We start from the raw sequence: 22,333 nt of genomic DNA, 5'->3' as shown, positions 1-22,333 counted from the left end.
CAGGCCCATCAGGTACACTCACAGCCCTCCACACTTCCATCTCCTTCCAAAACAAAGCACCTTACCAGCTGCTCTTCCACCATAGACTGTGTACATTTGACACAACAGACCCAGGTGGCATGACATGTTTTGCCACGGCTCCCTTCAGATTAAATATTTAGACCCGGGCTCCCCTGCCGGAAGAACTTCTAATTACTCTAATACACATGGAGGAGTCATCTTGCAGCTCAGTGGCTTGCTTCTTAACATGAGCCAGGTTTCACTGGACACAATGCAATATTTCTGACTACATAAGTTCCCTCCTCTGTCAAGTTAATGTGGTAATTTATCTTAATACAAAAAAATAAAAATGAGCAGCCACTGATTGTGAGGTTGATTAAAACTGGAGTGATGGTGATTGGTGTTAATTACTCGGCCAAGGGACACTGCGTAGTTATGTGATGATCAGCATACATTTGTCCTTCTGTTAATCTGTCTGACTGTTAGCAACATTACTCAAAAACACAATAACGGATTTGGATGAAATCTTCAGGGAAGGTCAGAAATGACACAAGGACTAAGTGATTAGATTTTAGCAGTGATGCAGCTTATAGTCTGGATCCACGGATTTGTTAAAGATTTCTGTATCACTGAAAGATAGCGGTACGGCGTCACTGTAACCATGACAACAAGTGAACACTACGTCAGTTGCCTGTTGATGATCACGTGATTGTGATCCTACTACAAATTCACTGCTGCGGACTTATCAGGACTTGTCCCTCAGAAATGATACGACTGAGCAGCCATGGTGGAGTACTGCGCTCTCAGTGCTTTTCTTGCTCTTATTGTGTCAAGCATGCAAACAGAATCAGTTAGCTGCGGCTTATTTGGCACCACAGATAACTACAAACAAATTCCGAAACAACAGTTTGGAACAGCTCAATAAACAATACGGAATTTATACTTTTCTGAAAAAATTTACAAATGCGTTGATTTTCTGGACTAAATTGGAGTGGTGTGGATGTAAGGGATGATATACATGTAGCCACCACATATGAAGTGCAGGGAGATTTGCCTCTGTGATCCTAAAAATTAGGCTAAAGTTATTTAGCTACTCCATTGAGTGCCACTCTTCTAGAATTGGTAGACTCTGACATCCATGCAGATATCATATTTCTGTCTTTACCTACTGTCTTTATCTACAGTTTAACAAGAGGCACTGATTTAAACTGCACTGACTGTACCCAGCTGCACTGTACATCCATCCATTATCTACACACCGCTTAATCCTCATTAAGGTTGCGGGGGCTGAGTTAGGGTGAAGGCAGGGGACACCTGGACAGGTAACAGTCTATCACAGGACTACACATACAGACAAACAATCACACTCACATTCACACCTACGGACAATTTAGAATCACCAGTTAACATCAGCATGTGTTTGGACTGTGGGAAGAAGCTGGAGAACCTGGAGAAAACCCACACATGTACAGGGAGAACATGAAAACTCCATGCAGAAAGATCCCAGGCTGGGATGCGAACCAGGGATCTTCCATCTGTGAGGCAACAATTCTAAGTACTGATCCACTGTGCAGCCCAGTTGCTCTGTCAATTTGTTAAAATTTATCTACACCTTCGAAGTAACCTGAATCAAGTTTTCTGTAGGAACAAAATGATCAATATGACCTCACAATGTAAAAGAATACATCAGTGCTATTGTTCAAAGGTTAGTAATGAAATTAAATAAACGGCATTTAAAAGCGGCATTATATTCATCAGTTACAACAGGTTGACCTTCCAGTCAGTGGTAATAAAAACAGTATCATTTTGCATGTTATCATTACCTTCTCATTGACTGGATGAGCTATCTCAGAGCCTCAAATCTTGTGGGTCTCCATTCGACTTGTAAGGGGATTTGATAATAAAAAGTTGACACGATACTCTTAAAAGTTGAAGTGTGAGATCCAACAGTTATGTTTTTTACCAGCTGCCATTTATATATGACAACTACAACATCGCCTGGTATTTATTTTAGTCAAAGACAGACAGGAAACAATCACCTTTGCCGTTTACGTTGAGAAAGATTTGCTGTGTTGGTCTCTGTAGAGTATACCACAAACAGCAAGTTTCTCTTGTTGTCTGACCAATCCACAAAATGAATTAGGACTAACAGCTGAGTTAATTTGTCAGCTACAGTTGGCCACAATAATCACCTGAAATTCTAATTTGACATGCTGTTAAAACACAGTTATTATCTAAGCTATATTTAAAAATGACTGCTTGTGGGTTTTGAAAATTGCACTCATCTGCCAAATGCAACTTATATCACTCAGCTCTTCAGCACATACATTTTTAAGAGAAAACAAACAAACAAGCAAACAAATAAATCCCATAGCCCCTTCTTCAACATCAGTAGTGTTTCATATGTGCTAATCTGATTAGATTACAAAGTGAATATTACTGAACACTACTAAGTTAACTTTATTATCATATAATACTGTCACAACACTTTTTAGGTTACTAAAGTTTGCATTTATACTGCTACCATTTAAAAGAACCATGATGTTTCGGCAAAGTTAACTAAACTACTTTTTTTCTATGGCATTTATGTGACTATTCTACCGTTTTAGCATTTTTATAACCATTTATCCTAGCTATCTATATTAAGCATCAGATATTTATCCAACTATTTCAGCCATTTATCCATTACTTTCAGCAGTCCAGTTACTCTGTATACTGACCAGTTACCCAGTATTTAGCTATCAGCCATTTATCAGTTACATTTGGATAGCGTTGAAGATTTAACAATTTATCAGTGAGTTTTGCTAACTATTAATCCCATCCACCACTACTTTAACTAAGTATTTAGGTTGTTCTTATACAAGGCAATTGCAATTTGTGGCTTAGACTGTATGAAAATTTAGATAATGTTGTACCCATGTACCCTAGAGCAAGTTTTACAGACAAAGTTAGTATTGGCCCTAAAATTAAGTAATGCTTTCATTTATTCATCTGTACATCGGAACATTTCAAGCAAGGAATGAAATGGAAGAATTCAGAGAAGAGTAACATAGGAACATTTTTGTCAAATGAGTGTATAAAATGGGCCAAGAAATACACATGAGAAAGATTCAGTGAAAATATAAAGAAATGAGCAGTTTGGAAGCACATATGCTAATGAAGCAGCCAGGCTGTCACAAACATGAGTCCCATGCTCATCCAGTGTGTCCTCAGTGACAGCAGTTGTCATCTGGAGCAGCACGTAAACTAACAAAAACAAATAGCGTCATTTAGGACCTATCACACTACAAGGCATCAATACTTGATGAGTGTCTGGGAACAATGTGTTCAACAACGCCTATGTTCCAAGATCTCCACGTGAGAGAATCATGTGAGGCAAAGAAATGAGACATAAAGTTCAAAAAGTCACCCAAGTTACTAAACACTGTAGGAAATGAAGACCGATTAAATGGAGACAAGTGAAGTTGTTAATTCTAGTAGAAAGAGTGACATCCTGCAAGATGGTATTGACTGTCTTATCACACTAAAAATTAACCAATGACAGTGCTTGAGCCTGGTATATTTTGTTTCAAACAACCACACAACAGCTGCAGATACTGTTGTGACCAGTTTCTGGGATGGAATGCAACTATTATTGAAAATTTGATTGTGCTTTAGATGAGTATTTTCATTTTATTTTTTTTTTATTTTGGGTTGTTTACCCCATTGCATTTATTCACCAACTAACTGCTCATCTAACATATTAAAATGCTGCTGCTAATCACTCAATTATTTTCTTTGATAATTCATTTTCACTATATCCATCCATGGCTTTACCCTCAGTAGGCTCGCTGTAGGACAGGAGGCTATCCGTAAAATAAGGGAAAATGGCTGTTTTAATTTTGTCTCAATGTTTTTAGCTATCTTGTTTTCTCTGACCAACAGTCAGTCAGTCAGTCAAACAAACAATAAAGCCTTAAAAATGCCTAAAATTATTTGATGGTTGCAGATTATTTTTCCGTCAATCAACTAATCAATTAATCCACTCAAAGTTGCAGTTCTACTTTGTGCAATAGATAATCATTCATTGTTTTTTGTTTTTTTTTAGAGAGAGATACCACACCATTCTTGTGGTTTTACTACTTTCACTTATGTAAAGGATCTGAGTACTTCCTTCACCATGGGAGAGAACATGATCAAGTATATTTCAGATGTAAATGATCTAAGTTGGCCTGATGGTGTGCATGGATGCCCTGCTCTAAGTGTGTGTTGGGTTTCCTAGAAAGTGCAAAAGTATCCTTAGGTGTGTTCATAGCGACACTGCAACACTACACCTGTAACTCACAAAATCAGATCCTACCATGCAACTGCTTCTATCTGTGAATGAAATTAGCATCTTTCTAAAGTGGACAATGAGCATATAGGTCTGTTTTTGTACTGGTGTTATGTCCTGCTTCTTCATCAACAGCATCTGTGTTGAGTATTGTGTTTGGAATGTGATACCCCCCTGTTAACTCCATTGTTGCTTATCCTTAGTGTCATAAAACACACCAGTGCTTGGTTACAGTGGCCTCTTTGCCCACTCACGGACATCATCTCTGCAGCATATTTACTGCATCAATCAAGCATTCTATGTGCTTGAATAAGGATTTATCTTAAGTCACAATATGTGACAGATTTCCATTAGAATAATTCCCAAATAATACAGCAGCCATTAGTGCTGAGTCACATCATAGTTGGCCAGGAAGCAGGTGAAGAAATACTTTGTCTTGACTGTTGTCTTGGTTTGCTGCAAGCATGACCACGGTAAGCAACTTGATGGATGGGTGGATTTTCAATGCTGAATCCACTCAAAACTCTACACGTAGGAGTTACATTGGAACATGTTTGAAATTACAATCCTAAAATGTGACCAGTGGCTGCATTAGAGTGACAGAAGCAGGACAGGGACATCCAAAACTACCGAGATCAAAATGTGCAGCATGGATGTAAAAGTCCTGGAGATGCTGCATAAGACCCCTGTGTGCTGACTCAAACCAGCACAAGAATTATTTCACTGTAGAAATCAGACATTAAAGTCAGACATTAGCAAGTTTAACACTAAAAATCCCAAACCTATTTTAATTCAAACCCTTTTAGTAAGGGTTAGTTTGCGATTCCCATTTGACATTTTATGGGAAGAAACTACACTCTATGATTTACAAAAGTCTATGGACACCAGAACATTCTATCTACATGTGATTAGGCGTATTGCTTATAACAAAAGCAGCGGCACTAATGTGTTGTTGTAACAGAGTTCTGGTTTTAGGCTTGTCACCGCATTTTGGAATCGACACAATTTTCCCATCTTACTAACTTACGTTAACATTTCTGAGTGAGTAATCTAGATGAAAAGGAAAGCACTATCCATTCATCTCTGTGAAGTCATCACTGCCTGCATTTACCATTTACATCTTTGGGCAGAGCAGATTAGTTACAGGTGATCATCAGCAAAGACGCACAATGATTCAGCTGATCCAGTCAATCTACAGACATGCAGATACACAAAGTGGCAAACCTTTACTTCTGCGTCCGTTATTACAGTTCCATTACATACACTCTGTGTGATCTCTGTGAGAACAAGGTGGCCATCTCACATGCATTCACTGTGGTGTCGCTCTACAAAATGTATGCAGCTATAGAGGAGCAACATAAAAGCAAACTTTGGAACTCAGCCTCAACTCTCGACTTTGACCAGGAAACACCTGTAATTGTAGGAATTAATGGGCATCCTACTATAGCAACAGAAAGTGTCAAGATCCAAGATGTAATAGAAAGTAAGTGTACGACCAGTTCTTGTAGTTATGTAGGGGAAATGGAGAAGTGTAAAGACCACAGTACACATCACACAAAACCATTATGTCCAGGTGACTCAGTTGGAGGATCTCTAATACAGCAGGGTATATTGGTGGGCTGTTTTTATCATTTCGTGACATTTTAATTTAGGCTTGATTATCAACCAAGCAAAGCAGGAAACTGCCCAAGGATACCAGAGTCTCAGCAAGACAAGGATCCCAGATAGATGACATATCAGAGTTGACACTGTACTTCAGTGATGCAAATTTCCAACAACTTAGCGATTAATCAAGTTTTATAGATCCCGGTGCTGTGCAATAGCTGAAAAGTTATTTAAGATTTTTTTCTTTTAAAGTCTTATTTTACCTATTTTCATCGATATTGCCAATCTGCCATTTTCAATGATCTGTTGTTAAATTTTTATTTTTTTTTTTTAAAAACAGGGGAAAAAGGTTTCCTTTTTGTTTGTGGGATGAGTCTCATCGCTCTCGTAAATGTTGTTTCTATACGTAGCAGGCGTTAGTAGCATTCGGCCTGAGCAGCAAAAGAGACAAACATTTCTCTCAGGAGTTGGTGAAGAGAACAGTAAAAAAGTAAGCAAGTACTGGGAGTAAAATTGTTTGGTGGCCAGAAATATGACTCAAAAATGAATGCCAGTGTTGCTCTGTGTCCTCTGGAGGGGGAAATAGGCAACGGGACCCTGCTGGGTTCTGAGGAGCTCTAGTCAAAAACACAAACAAACGCAGCTTTAAGGGAACATGATGTGCAACATATAATCTTCAGAAAGGATTAGCATACAAACAAAGCAACTCAAAATGAAGTGCAATGCAGACTTTGCTCAGTTTCATGGTAGCATGCAGATGCCCTGTTACAACTGGCTTTCCTCTGTTGCCAGGATGGGAACGCCCCACAAAGACAGGAAAACCCCGCCACGGATGCAATTACACCATATTGATTCTGGTAGAAGAACAGCCTCTTTAATCACTGCTACCCGTCTCTGTCACCACTATCAATCTGTTCAAACAACACAAACATGTACACACATAAACAAAAGGTGATAAATTTTAGTGCTTTCCGATCTATAATTTATTTTGTACTCCTGCAGTGACCCCATTGCCCCAGAGGGATTATTTAAGATTGATCTTATCTTGGAGTTGTCATACAGTAATGGAAAAGATAGGGAGCAGCAGCACAGCAGACAGGTCCAGGCTAATGCAACCGTCTCTAGAGAAGAAGTTACTGATGACATTAGTTTGAACAATAGCATGAAACACAGAGGCCATAAAAGACCAGTCGGCCATAAAACCTATTTGTGTGCTCTGCTAACTCAAAGCTATCAACCATGTTAACTTGGGCACATTCAGGGCTCCCCACAGCGTGAATACATTTCCATTTCACCGAGACAAAGCAGGGCTATCGGCTTGCCTGGGCTCATCATTCTGGGCTCAAGACGATAGCGACACGATACACCAGAAGAGAGACTGGAAAAAACACCTCATCCTCCTCCCATCCACACTGTCTGCAGAGCACAAGCCTTTGTTTCATTGTTCGTGAATGGCAGATAAAGCAGTGAGTGTGTGTGTCTAAATATAGCTGGTGCCTCCTCAAACACAGCAGTTTTTCATGTGATTCCTTGGTTAGGGCTTTCTAATAGAGATTTGAAGGAGAGATGGGGTGAACAGAACAGAGACTAATACAATACCGGCACAGCTTAACAGATGGGGATCGCAATGAAGGTTAAACTGACCCATCAGCGTGTTACTATTTGAGTAGGAGTCCTATCCGGTCCATTTCTGACTACTTACATGAACAAGGTGAGGCTCAGATGAGAGGCAGGGTAGCCGCTAACTTTGAGAAGCGATCAGGTTGTGAGACTGCACTAATCTGAAGCAAAAGTCAGAGCCGATTTGAAGTCTGGCTGTTATACCCTTTGAAGTAGTCTCCAGTGTACACCACTACCAACACTCCTGCAATGTTTGGAACAATCCTGGAAGTCCAGCATTGTAACCTCATCAAGTACCAACTGTGACGCATGTTGGATGTGTCAAAAATGGCAATCTTTCATTTTCTTTCAAGAGGAAGACGTCAGGGTGAGCTTTATCTGTTTAGTGAGGTGAATGAAGAGTAATGATGGTGCTAATGTGGGAAAAGCTCATGCAATTTTGAAGCAATGTGAACTGGCACATGTTGCCATGAGAGCATGTGCCACAGATCAGGTCATTTGCATCTAATATTTTCTCTCTGATGTCTCAGAACGGTACAGTAGAACTTGACGTTGACCGTTTGACCCTGGGGAACAAATTTATGCGATACAACCCCATAATTGCCGAGGAAAACGTTTGAATTAAGTTTTTTGGCCAAATCGCCTACTGCCTCTACTGCGCACGTTCGAGGTCAGTCTTGAAATTGCAAATGCACATCCTCACTTGTTCAGAGTGGGACTTCGAGAGAGTGTTCCAAATATGGCCAGACTCCTGGGAACCATTTTTGACTGCACAAGGTAACTACTTCAAAGTGTAAAGTGGCCAAAAACCTTTATTTGATCGCATCTTGTATATTGCAGAGCAAGTTGAAATCACAGGTAAGGTTTGTTAACTAGTGATGACAGCTCTAGTCTCAACACCATCAACTCCATAGGGAAACATCAGCCTCTTTAGCTGCTAAATACTGAACTATGATAAGGAGCTGGTCTCAGTGTTGAGAAGGTGGCACACAAACAGCTGTCAGCTGATGTTGGAAAGTATGTTGATGAGAGGTGAAGAGAGTGAATAAATAAAATAAGATCCCCGCAGTGAAACCAAAACATGGAGCTGAAAGAGGCTGAAACTCTCCACAGAGCTGAAGCAGTGAGTCAGGTGATAATTCCCTGTAAGTTCTAGTGGCAGACAGGACACTGACAGTAGGAAAGTATCGCAATATCTTGCTGTGAAAAACTATACCAAATCCTGCTTTGTTAATGTCAATGCTAAGAGAAACATTTCTGATTATTTACATCAATGCGCAACAGCGGGGCAGTGTGTGTGTTTCCAGCTCTCTGCTTCCACTCCCTGCAGACAAAGTGGGTGTGACAACTTCTTTTTTCTCTCTGGCAGCTGTCAGTGCCCCAAGTCATATCTGCAAATCCAAGCCCTGATGCCGACCGTCCACAGCCGGCGGATAAGACACTCAGACAGCCGACAGTGAGACGAAGCCCGCAGACAGCACAAAGCCCATCCGCAAAAGATGTTTTAAAGTTACACAGGGAGCCAGTTCATCCAAATTACTGAAGCATCTCATGAGCAGACCTCAAAGAGCAACAGGTGTAATAGATAATATATACAGCGGTGGAAAAACGTTTTCAGACACCCTTCAAATTTTGTACAATCTCAAATATTATCATGCAATATTTGTGGAAAAATCTTTTCTGTTTTAAAAGGTGTGGCTGCATTAGACAGACACAAATAAAAATGATAGTTTTTTTTTTAATTGTTTATAAGAAAAACTAACAAAACTAAATTATTGAGAGTTTAAAATGTCAGTTGTCAACATTGTTGGTATCAAAGTCAACAAATAACAGAGACTGTGTTCAAAACTGAACAAAGAATAAATAAACCATCACATCATTAAATTAATATTTAGTAGTCCTGCCATTAGCAGCAGTAGAACTCTAATCCTGGCTGGATGTTCCCCACCAGACTTTCACACTGTTGAGGTCAGATCATCTGGTCCCATTCTCCTTGAATTACTGCTTTTAATTCTTCAAAATTCTTTGATTTACACTTTGAAACGGACCTTTTGATAATCCACCACAGATTTTCAAAGGCGTTCATGGCCAGGAACTGAGCTGGCCACTGTAAGACCTGGATACTGAGCTCCTGCAGCCAAGTTCTACTGGTCCTGGATGTGTTCAAGGGGCATTATCTGGTAGAACATCCAGTTTTGACCTCCACAGAACAGCGCACGTGCAGAAGGGAACATATGGGTTTGGAGAATGGCACAATACTTGGCAGAGTTCAATGAGGCATCACAGACAGTGAGGCGACCAACACCAGCAGCACTCATGCATCCCCAAACCATGATACTGCCTCCACCATGCTTGACAGCAGGTACTGTACATGCTGGAGATAATGCTTCTCCTGGCCTTCTGCATACCCTCACATTAGCAGGAGGAAGATAAAGCTGGAAACTGGACTCATCTGACCACAGAATCTTCTTCCAGTTCCTGGCTGTCCAGTTCCTGTGTGCTATGGCCCAACAACGCTGGGCTAACCTCTACCTCTCATTGATCAGGGGCTTCTTGACAGCCTTGTCGGACCTTAAATCGCGACCTGAAAGTAAACCACGTACAGTGCAGGTGGAACACTGGACACCAGTTTGGTTTGACCACTGCTGCTGAAGCTCCTGTGATGTCATTTGATGGTTCTCCTGCACATGCGGATCAGGATGTGGTCATTTCTTGCTGAAGAAACCCTTGGATGCTTAGATCTTGGTTTGTCTTCCAAGTTGTTGGTTCATCTGTATTTCTGCAGCGTATATCCATTATTCTAATTGGATTTTGGATTCTCATATATTCTTATTGCAATATTTCACAAATACATGGGGAGTCCAAAAAATTTTTTCCACTTTTTTCAGTTTGATGAGGTAATAAGCTACAAGCAATGATAAGTGTTTAGCTGGCTTTATCTTTGTAGCTGACTTAGCAGCGTGGAAAACATCTTGATATGCAAAAGTAGCCTTGTATACAGAGAGACAACCCTCTCGCTGGTTTGGTCTCTAAGTTTGCTGGGGTACCGTTTCAGGATTGGTATCAATTTATTTAGGGAGGAAGTATATCGAGGTCAAAATTTTGGTATTATGACAACACTAGTGCGTTTAAAAACTACAAGCAATACTTTTCACATTCCATATTGTGGTTTGATCAGTTGGTTATGTGAAAATAAAGCCATCTATGATGAATCTGACTCTCTTCCTGCACAAGGTATGACTTAAAATACATCACAGCTATACTTGGACTAAGTACTGTTGGGAAACTGTTGGAAAATGTGTTTTAGTTTTACCCATTCATCTGGTCGATATTCAGAGGACAAAGTTGATCTGGTAATACAGATAATTACCCTGAGATGCTACAGTGTCGACAAAATGTCCTTTTTTGTTCATCCAGCACAATATAAAATATTATCCTGGGAGAGAATAAAGGTGAATTTAGGACTGAAAATGTCAGCTTTTTGAATTGAGCCTTTCTCAAAAATTGTCTGCTTTCATTCTTCTTGCATCTGCTTTCATTAATTCAAATGTGCTATCCAAAAATGTCTGACAAAAGACTGTCCAGAAGTGGCTGGAAGTTTTTCATCTTCATATGGAAGCATGGCCATTCAAATCCCTGGAAGAACATTTCAAAAAGACATACTGAGGAAACACTTTGTTCTAATACCTTGATCTTTGGGGTTAACCTTGACTGATAAATAGGCATGAATAGGACTTATTAATTTGTGAGTTTTAATATATTTTAGAAGTTATTCTACCATGAAATACAGTCATTTCTCTTTTGGCACATCTGCTAAGTTTCCCGTATCCCTGAGTTCTGTTGGCCTCCTGTCAAAGCCAATGTCACTTCTCTAAGCAAGTCTTTCTCATTAAGTGGGAGAGTAAAAATAAAATATGCAAATGCATATTTTGGGGGTTTTTTTTTGCTGCTGCAGCTCTTCATCATTTTTGAAAGCCAGCCTTAAGATATTGTCAATGAGACTCTTAATTATCATATGTGGTGGAATAAAATATCCCAACAGCCATCTGATGCCCCAGATAGAAGCTCTTCATTACAGCAGCATGTACCCGCATCGCCACTGTGGAAAACATTTATAGGTCTGGTATTCACCTCATCATTAAGGAGTACTCCATACTGACCAACTTCAATAAGATTCAAACTCCAGAGATCCTACAGTGGCAAGACAGGAACTCTGAATCCTTTTGATATGGAGAAAGCGTGCAACTCTCTATCTGTTTCTCTATAACTTAATTTCATATGAATATTGTTTGATTAATATGTTGTAGAGAGCACAGCAGCACCCCAGAAAGATAGGCTGAGCAAGGAGCAATGTCCATTGTGTGGATGAAATAGGCAGAAACCACTGACTGAAAATGAGCACTCTGCCAGCATTAATACCACATGGACTTTGTAGGCTAATCATTTCTGAATGGCCTCAAGACACACACTCTACAGGAGACAAAAACTGCAAATGAGATCTTATATCTAATGGAAAATGTGGAGCTTTCTGACTGAGTTTTCTTGGAGCCATCATTCATTGGCCAACAGAGGAACTGCAGCAGCAACATCATGTCATTAACTGCCTCATGAGGTTAAAATCACCTCTTTTTACACAGTTCTAATGGATAAACATCTCCTTCTTGACAGAAAAAAGCAGGCATAATCAATAACAAATATCCCAGTTAAGCTAGTAGTCCTTTTGTAATTGGACATTTTTAAAGTGAAGATTTCACTTGCAGTTAAATGTGATTTGGAGACTGAAGGACCTTGATTAATTTAAAACTAACGGATTAACTTCTGTTAACTATAGCATGATGCAACATAGTGAAGCAGTGATTTTACATTCTGATCCTTACAGACTGGACCATGCCCAATCAGGCTTTAGCCACCATTTTATGTATTCATGACTGTGTCACTGGCTGCGATTCCTTAAAAATTTCTAACTCCAGAGAAACTTCACAGGTTGAGGCCTCTTCTCCAAGTGAAGAAGGTTTCTGGGGTCCAAACATCCTGAACAAGAAAAAGTTCAGACCAGTTACTCAGCCAATCCTTGTACCTCGTGATTAGTATAGCCAGTCGGTCATTGCCTTTGATTGGGATGCTGGAGAGTAGAAAGTGCAGACATATAAATGACTAAATTGGCTGGCTTCCCAGCAGTTCTGGCCTAAGGAGAGCACACAGTCACTCAGGAGAATGACTGTGACGTGGCCAGTTTTCTTACCTCAGCCTCCACCCCTCCGACTTCTCTCCTTACCAGCCTTGGCAGCCTCTGCCCTCACTCATCTTCAAACACTGTCATATAAGGCAGTGAAACCTGAGCCAGGAGTGCAGCATTAGAATGAAAATACTTCAGTAAGAGAGTGACTTTTCCCTTTGCTATAATGCAGAAGTGCTGGTGGCAATTTTCTCAAACTGTCTCCCTGGAGACAAGTGCTGTTCTGAGGATTCATTACAGCTTCTGGATACATCATTAAGTTGGAAAAGCATCACAATGAGTTCCCATCACTTATGTCTGATTTAATACTGCATTTATTTCAAACTTAGAATTTTAAACTTCTTCACTTGTACAGTCCACATTCAGCATCACTGATGTTATGTTACATTGCAGTCCAGTTACTCTTGTCAGGGTCAGTATCATTCTTTGAATGAATGTGTTACCATTAGTTAACTATTGAACAAACTGCTGGCACTTTGCATAATCAAAACAATTTATACATTTATATATGATTGAAGGCGCAGTCTAGTGACTTAGTACTGCAGTTCCACAAGGCTGGATGGGATATGCTGACTTTTTGTCCCTAATATCAGTTGGGTTTAAAAATGCTGGTTCCTCCATCCTTTCAGACCCTTCCTGCTTGCAGTAATTGTCTAAATTGTTCAAACTTCATCCCTCTGTTTGCCACAAAAGCTTTCACTTGTAAATTTGTATTCCCAAAGCACAATTTGAGATAAAACTGCAAACATCATTCAAGTGTCCTTCCTTTAGAGACACGGCTTTACATTATATATCATACATTAAACATTAAACAACTGTTTTTATTGACTGAATCCCTATTACTAATTGTGCTTAAAGCGTGATTGACAGGAGTTACCTGTTCAGTGTACGTTTTCATGGATTTCATGTAGTGTGATAGTAAAAATGAAATGACACAGTCCACAGTCATGCTAGTGGCTCAGAGAGGAGCACAATAGAACCCTTGAGGAAAAGTTAGAGGTTCTCCAAAATCAGTTGGATACCTCATCTTGCAACTAAATTTTTACTTTAATCCACCTGGTAGATGCCAATATAACTATATAGCAAATGTGAAAATTGTGATCTGTTGGTAGTAGTAGAAAAAAAGTCAGAGGACCAACAAAATAAGAGGGATCTATTGTCCAAACAGCACAAACATCTCTTCAAAGCTCCATGACATGTCATCCAGTCACTGTTGAGATATTTCCAGATAGGCCAAACTGGGAGATGCATGGAGCGCTGGACATAGAGCCACACGATTAGTATGGTTAAAAATGTAAACAGGTGTTAGTGATCATCAACATGCCATGCTGTGCAGCACTTACAGTGAAAAACACATTTAACTACCAGTTTATTGTCTCGGTAACACTGGCATTAGCTGGTTGTGGATTTCAGGTCTAATTGGGCATTCACCGCTGAGTCATTAGCACAAGTGCCACTTAAGCAAACACCTTCATTTTGTAGCCACTTGACATGAACCACACCAAGTACCACTGACTCCATCTGTGGAGATTTGCATCTGAATAAAAGCATTGTGTCGACTGTTAGAGGCCTGTATACAGCTCTGACAAGGGGGTGATGCTTTCTGTCCTGACCTCTCCTTCTACAGCCAACACTGATGCTCTGGATTTATTTGATGCACAGGTATTGGTGGCAAACTCCACATGCAACAAACAAAACATGCTTTTGAGGGTACGCTACACGGAGGACAAGGTTAAAGCAAAGTGGTGGTAGAAATACAAAAGAAACTCACCTTTGTCGTCAACTATTTTCTGCTTGTTTACAGTATTACAAAGTAGCCTTCCATCCACAACTCAGTTTTCGTAGGTCATTGAGAAAATGTTAACTACAACTGAGCTCGGTAGCTTGAAAACTACCCAGTTACTGAATTCCTGAAATAGTGTTTAGCACTGCAAAATGTCCCTGCAGTGGAAACAGGGTCATTGTATCTTTTGAAAGGAAATGTAGAAATTCAGAAGTCAGAAATCATTGGGGGACTTGACTTGAAATCCTCCTGAAATACTTGTCTTTTAAACACTGCTAATGCATTTGCAGTGAGACTGTCCCATAGTATGTGCTTTCATTCCCATTTTATCGTCATTCCCAAGTTTATCTATCAAGACGTAAAAAGACACAGAGCTCTTGGAGAGTAATCAATGAAACCAAAAGAAAGCCAACAAAAAGCTATGCCATGAGGCATTTCAGCCGATCTTACAGTTCTATATAGTATTTCTTATAAACCCTACTAGGAATGGTGCTTGGTCACAGTGAGTAAAGTGAGAATTGTGGACAAGAGTTGCATGGCTACAGATATACCTGTAAAGCAAACACGAAGCACAAAGTAAAGTAACTTTGCTTACACTTGTCCCTGCATTTCCTGAAGCAAGCCTTGGGTTTGAAGCTCTGGCAAAAGAGACTTTCCTGCTTTTCCATGAAGAACACACTAGTCTGGGTTTGGCTCTGTTTCCTAACACTTATCCTCTCTGAAACACATGACATCCTGATAGTCCTGCTCCACTCCTCCTGCTTCAGCCCTCCTTCCTTATTCTCTCTCTCCTTCTTCCTGAGCAGCTTGGCCTGCTGTACTCCCAAGGAGCTGCATATGGCCCTGCAGAAAGCCTCCCTATGCATCCACGAGATGTTGCCACAGATGGTAAATGGCCTGTCCCTGTCTCTCTCCCTCGTCCTCCCCACAGTGCCCACATTCCATCCCTCTGGGCTCGGAAAAAAAGAGGAGCGTGTAGCAAATTTGCCCAAAGTGGGACGACATATAGTAGAGTGAGCAGAAAAATGCTGCAGCAGAGCATCCCGTCCATTAGACCAGTACACATCAGCACCCATTTCACCAGCACAAACGGAAATGCTACCTATTAGCACCGAGGGGATGTTGGTGGTGCTGGTGGGGGGCTGACAGTGCTGACGTTGTTTCAGGCAGAAAGCTACACTGAGACTTTGTTGCAAAAAAAAAAAAACTGCAGACACACACTCATGCACACACACACACACACACACACAAACACAATGCCGCTACTTCCTTCCTTGCTATCTCCAGAGCCACTATCAAGCTGTCATGCTAGCATGAAAACCCACCAACGCCCCCCACCCCCAAAATACATACACACTTGCACACACAATCCATATCTGCCCTTTAAATGCACATATGTCGACATGTCTGCACATCTGCACATCGCCTTGAACAGTATTACATGTGTGGTGTGTCTGGGGAATACTATTCACGCTTATTCACACACACACACACACACACACACACACACACACACACACACACACACACACACACACACACACACACACACACACACACACACACACACACACACGCGCGCTAACAGAAGGGCTGTATCCAAAGCAAGAGAAGACGGGAGAGGGGAGTGATGATGAGGGATGCAGGACAAAATAAGCGCCAATCTCAGTGTTCCTCTTACCTTCCAGGAGGAAACAGCTCACCTGGATGCCTCTGAAGAGCAGACACAACGCATTCAGGCCAACCTCTCTCCCTGCAAACCAGCTCAAAACATCTCCCTCCCTCCCTCCCTCCCTCTGTCTCTCTCTCTCTCCCTTCCCTCTCTTCCGCTCCCTTTGCAAGCTAGAAATGATGAGATTGTACTATAAGCAGAGGGGGAGTGATATCCGAGGCGGCGGAGGGTATTAGGAGGCTGCGCTGTTTCTGGCCGACAGCCCTGAGAGACTGTGAGTTTGTGGCTCATGAGGGATGGGGGGGAGAGAGTGCTGGTGGGGGTGGCTTAGGAATGGGTGCGATGCAGCAGATGGGAGAAGAAAAAAGCCTGCTGAAGAGGACATCCTGAAGCCCTAGAGGACCCCCGCTCTGCTCTGAGATGGTACAGCCCAGAGGAGTTTAAGGAAGCAAACAGTGTCTACAGCAGCAGCAGCTAGCGGCTGACGCTACAGTGATGCAGCCTCGACACGAGTGTGTGTGAATCTGAGCCGAGCCAGGCTACGTGAAGATGAGCAGTGTTGGTTACTGGGATACGGCACCTCAGATGAAATGTGATACCTTGGTGCCTGGCCAGCAGAAAGCATTGACTATTGCTGCAAGATGCTTGAGATGAGACAGGACTGGTAACAGTAAGATATGTTCATCAAACCAATCATCATCCATAACCACCGTCAAATAAAGACACATTTCATTTTTATCCCTCAAATACGGCAGGTTAGAGCACTATCTACACTGCAGCACTTCTTTGGCAATGACCAACAACCTTCAAGTAACTCTCGGAGAAATTCTCACCAATACCATTTTATATACTGGAGTTCCTCATCTATCCAAAGAATAAAATCAAAAATGTCAAGACTGCGATATCTGTGATGGTAAACCAGTTCAAGCAGTCAACATATTGGAAGTTGGAAAAATGGACAGGTGAAAAGAAGTGAGTCATTTTGACGAGGGCCAAATCATTATGCAGCATCCCTGAAATAGCCCTCACCAGTCAGCACCGGTGAGAACCTTCCCACCGTCATCTGAGGGGTGCAAACCATGAACCCACAATGGAGTGTTGGAGTTACGCTGAATGTCTTGGTGCCAAAAACCACAGTAGTCCGGGCAGGCAAAACACCAACAGAATACTAGGCAGTGATGGTTACAGGACATGACAGGAGATCTATTTTCCATGTTCTCATCAACTGGGTTTAGGGACGCTGTTACGGCCTCTTTAAAGTTGACAAGGCTCGGATAAACAAAGAGACCGGGAACATATAAACTAGACAGACATGGCAGGTAAGGTGAGAATGGGGAAAAACCCAACTTTATTAACAATTAATTCAACTAACGTGAATCAACTAAGATGAAAATAATGGTGAAAGTAAAAGGGTTGTAGCTGCTGGCCAGAAGAAGCAAAAGAGGGGTGGTGAACGTGGCTAACCCTGCAATGGGCTCTCAGACCAGTCACCACCCCGTACTAAACTACCTAACCACAAATAAATACTACCAGCCACACGTAACAGACACTTTTAAGTACTAGATTGTAAATCCAACTGCAGAGAGATGCAGTGTCCAGATATTTTTTGACAATTACTGTAAATATGTTGTGACAGGGAGCACTGAACTTTTGACCTGGGATTGGCCTCATGACACTCACAAGCTGTCACCATGGTAACCTATGCTTGATGCTCTAGAGCAGGTTAAGTTCAGGGGATCATATTACACATGTGGACAAAATTGTTGGTACCCCTCGGTTAATGAAAGAAAAACCCACAATGGTCACAGAAACAATTTGAATCTGACAAAAATAATAATGAATAAACATTCTATGAAAATTAACCAATGAAAATCAGACATTGCTTTGAACCGGGGTTTAACAGAATTATTTTAAAAAATAAACTCATGAAACAGGCCTGGACAAAAATGATGGTACCCCTAGAAAAGACTGAAAATAATGTGACCATAGAGACATGTTCAATCAAGGTGTGTCCTCTAATTAGCATCACAGGTGTCTACAAACTTGTAATCAGTCAGTCGGCCTATTTATAGGGTTACAGTAGTTCAAAAGCAATGTCTGATTTTCATTGCTTAATTTTCATAGAATTTTCATTTATTATTTTGTCAGATTCAAATTATTTCTGTGATCATTGTGGGTTTTTCTTTCATTAACTGAGGGGTACCAACAATTTTGTCCACGTGTGTAGATGCATGAAAAAGCACTGACTTCATAAGAATGAGTTCAAGGTTGCTCATTCATTTTCTTTATAAGAATTATTCAATTCATAATTTAAAAGATGCATGATAGAGAGAGAGAAGAGCACCTTCTCTGGCTTTAAAACATGGATTTTACCAGTTGTAGCTGATCTTCATTTCTTTAGGCAACTGCAGCTACTTAAAGTAAATTCACCAATTTTTCAGTGCACTGAAGTTCTTTCACAGAATTCCTGACAATGCAGCCTATTTCATTCATATTCCATTACTGCAGCTCTGAGATACATTTTAATGAACAGACAATCTTTTACAGACTCAGTGAGATTACTTACATAATACCCGCTCTGCTTCTATTTTTAACACACTGTTTTGTGCTTTAATACTCTGCCACACAGGTGCATATCAGAAACCTAGGAATATGGATGCAAGTTCAAATAACAAAAGGGTGTGTTCTCTATTTTAAAAATAATACAGATTAAATTATTGAGATATGTGACGTGAGCATAAATAATGAATTAAAAAATGTGATCAGGCTGCTGAAACTGCATTTATCCAGTCGAACATAACCTATTTAGAACACTGATTATGACCGATGACTGCAGTCCTATTGTACATTTGCCTGCTGTACCCCAAAGTGCAAGTTCCTGCTGTTAAAGTTACTGTTTTGTGTTTTTAATGTATTGTGCTACATAGAGAAACACAGTTTTACTACCCTCGTTCTATTCTGTACGATTTTAACCCTGGAATTCCTTCCCAAAAACTCTACTCACCAGTCTGTGGTTCCTAGTTTTGCAGTTTCTTCCACTTCGCATGAAAGAAGTCTACCAATGTTTTTTTTTTTTTTTGTTTTGTTTTGGGTTTTTTTGGTTTGGGTTTTAATCTGGTCTATCAGGCGGTTCAGGGTGGTGATTTGAGATTCAGTCATGATTTGAATCCTTTCTTTTATGAGCACTTTTATCTGAGTAATTTGGTAAAATGAATAGTCAGTGACAGTTTAATCTGAACAAATATCACTTTTGCACCTCTCCATCGGTTGTTACACCACAACAGTGACCAGCTGATTGCTTCTCTTGTTTCACTATCTTTGGTCTCCTGTCAGAAAGTAAAGGTGAGAGAGTGACTCGGTTTGGGAAGACACTTCCCATGATCAGTTCTGTGATCCCTCAGAAGTCTATTTATGTTCACATAAAAATAAAAATGTTAAAATGAAAACGTCACCTGGAAAGTTTTGGAAGTGCACCGAGGCTATTTATGGTCTATCAGCTATTGTAGGCTAGCAGAGTTTGCCTTGGAATATGCATATACACTGTGCAAATTTCAGTGTAGGTAGACGTTTGTTAACTCACACTACAAGTAACAGCCCTCCTGTAGCCAGAGCCTATGAATTCTTACACTGTATGGGTCAATAATAATCACCATGGGATGCTCAAAATGAATGTAAACACAAGGTCCCTGCTTGAATTGTTCACTGACAGGGAAGTTATTATTCAGACATGACGGCTGAGCTCTCACTATTGACAGAATAGCACTGCTGGCTGTAATAGTTCATTTCAGTTAGCTATAAATATGTTGCACATTTCGTAATTGACATTTTTATTGTTTAAGAGTAAACAGCTAAAGTCTTTTCTTAATGACTGAATGCAACATCTGAGTGTTTGAACTTACAGTAAGAGATAGCCAATTAGATTCCTTGAACACACACACATACACGTGCACACACACATATATATGCACAGTTTAGGATCACTTTGAAATGTCCTTATTATTGAAAGAAAAGCTTTTTTCTGTGAGGATAACATTAAATGAATCAGAAATGCAGTGTAGACATTGTTAATGTGGTAAATGACTACTGTAGCTGGAAACAGCTGATTTTTAATGGAATATCTCCATAGAGGTACAGAGGAACATTTCCAGCAACCATCACTCCTGTGTTCTAATGCTACATTGTGTTAGCTAATGGTGTTGAAAGGCTCATTGATGATTAGAAAACCCTTGTTTTCTAATCATCAATATTTGGAGCACATGTGCTATATGTCAGCATATGAAAAAAAGTGTGAGTTTTCATGGAAAACATGAAATTGCATGGGTGACGCCAAATGTTTGAACAGTAGTGTATATATACTTATAGTTAACGCTTTAAGTGCCAAAGTCGCAAAATTGCGACAAGCAACATTGCTGAATTCAACAAGCCACAGGAGGAGGGCTACTCCAGGAAGAAAGGCAAAAAAGGAGGAAGTCCTTCAATGCAGCAGGGAGAAGTGCCACTGGCTCCGTAATACGGACGATCGTCCAGATTGTGTTGTGTGTTCAGATCACACCCGCTCAAAAGGCCGTCGCCAGACACAGTTCAGGTGCAGTCAGTGTGGAGTAGGTCTGTGTACTGTGCCTTGCAATGAAAGATACCACACACGGACGCACTACAAGCAATGCCATCTTGATCGATAAACATCTGTAAAAGTTATGCAATCCAATATCGCTGCAGCCTGGTGATGTCATAATATGCAAATTAGATGAGTGAATTTATTCCCATCACAAACTTTGGATCATACTGATGATTTTTCTAATTTACAGTATGCCTTTATCTCGAAACATTTTCAAGTTACACCCTTTTGAAAAAGTGATATCAAAATTGAATATTTTATTGAAAAAAACGTGGTGCCTAAAGGGTTAATAAATAAACAGTATAAAATAGAAAAATGTAATTTTATTGATTTCTTTTGTTTCCTCTGCTGTAACAAAACTATACCCAAAACAGAAAAATGTGTACCTACTGACAATGATCAGGGATAAGCCTTAAACCAGTGAAAGACCTATGGAGGATGTACTGGAACAAGCCTAATCTGTGACAGCTTTCAACTTCCAACTGACAGGACACAAAGATCTGCATGCTAAGGTCATGGTGCCAGAACCACAAGCCACCCCCAGAGCTTGAGTAGGCCTCAGGAGATCAGACCTGCTTTAGTGGCACAAAAAGAGCCTAAAACATACTAGCCCAGTAGTCATGATGTTTCGACTCATCAGCGTGGACCTGGGAATGTGTAAAATATGTGGGAGGTGTAGCTACCACAACAACATAGCTATATAGTATCTTTAACAGGGATCTTTGCTATCCAGTTACACTGCAAAGAGAGGAAAAGTGCTTCAGTTCTTTTTCACCACTAGCTGAAGATAGAGGAAAACATGAATAAATACTCTGTGAAAGTAATACCACAACAATGAGTGCTTAACATTACTGACATACTGGTAATATTCAAAAAATAATTAGTCATAAGAGTAGTAAAGGAGCAATGTGTCTTTTAAAGCACATTTGGAGTAAACCTCCATAACCTGCTTCCTAAATCTATCAGTCTTGTCAGTGTCCACAGAGATGCTGCCTCCCAAATCATGTCACGCTTCATCACGCTACAAAATACAAATCATCAGATAGCATAGACTTTTCCTTTGTTCCCATCCACTCCTCCACCAGCCCCCCGCCCTGTTTTTTTTCCTTGCCCCCTCTTTCTCTCTGTCATGGATGACCTTGACTGACAGGCTTGTTGCTACAGGAACCATGCACACCATGCCTATTGTGTTGTAGGGAGGCAGGAAGGTGTGAAATCCACCATAAGCTGTCTCGGATTGGATCTAAACTGGAGTCAATTTCCAAGCTGCAGCAGACAGTAATCAGTTTAAAGCATAAAAAAATGCAGAGAAGATTATCTGCATTTTAACCAGATTTAACCCTGTAAACATATACACACTTCCACACACAGGGTGAAATGTGTTGCAGAAAAGTAGGGGTGGGGGGTAGGGTTGGCGGGGTGACTGTAGGTCATTCATTATTCAGCGGTGTACACGAAACAACCTCCCAACAAGCTAAACAGAGAGGTAC

The 22,333-nt window shown here is 40.6% G+C and overlaps 1 protein-coding gene across 3 annotated transcripts in view; it reads right to left on the bottom strand.

Moving 5' to 3' along the window:
* The window catches only part of cdk14 (cyclin-dependent kinase 14), a 241,646-nt gene that overhangs the window by 165,293 nt on the left and 54,020 nt on the right, over window positions 1–22,333 (bottom strand). The window contains exon 1 of one of the 3 annotated variants that reach the window (XM_055013999.1): window positions 16,238–16,376. The exons of 1 other annotated variant lie outside the window; for it this stretch is intronic. The gene's annotated coding sequence lies outside the window, so the exon portion shown is untranslated. Of the gene's footprint in view, window positions 1–16,237; window positions 16,377–22,333 lie in introns of those variants that run through there. One more of the 3 variants, XM_055014000.1, reaches the window with a different exon arrangement.

Source organism: Amphiprion ocellaris, chromosome 9 (genome assembly GCF_022539595.1).
Source record: "Amphiprion ocellaris isolate individual 3 ecotype Okinawa chromosome 9, ASM2253959v1, whole genome shotgun sequence".
NCBI classification, from domain to species: domain Eukaryota; kingdom Metazoa; phylum Chordata; class Actinopteri; family Pomacentridae; genus Amphiprion; species Amphiprion ocellaris.
Note: the sequence above shows the minus strand (reverse complement) of the source record. Positions and strands in the feature narration are given on the sequence as shown.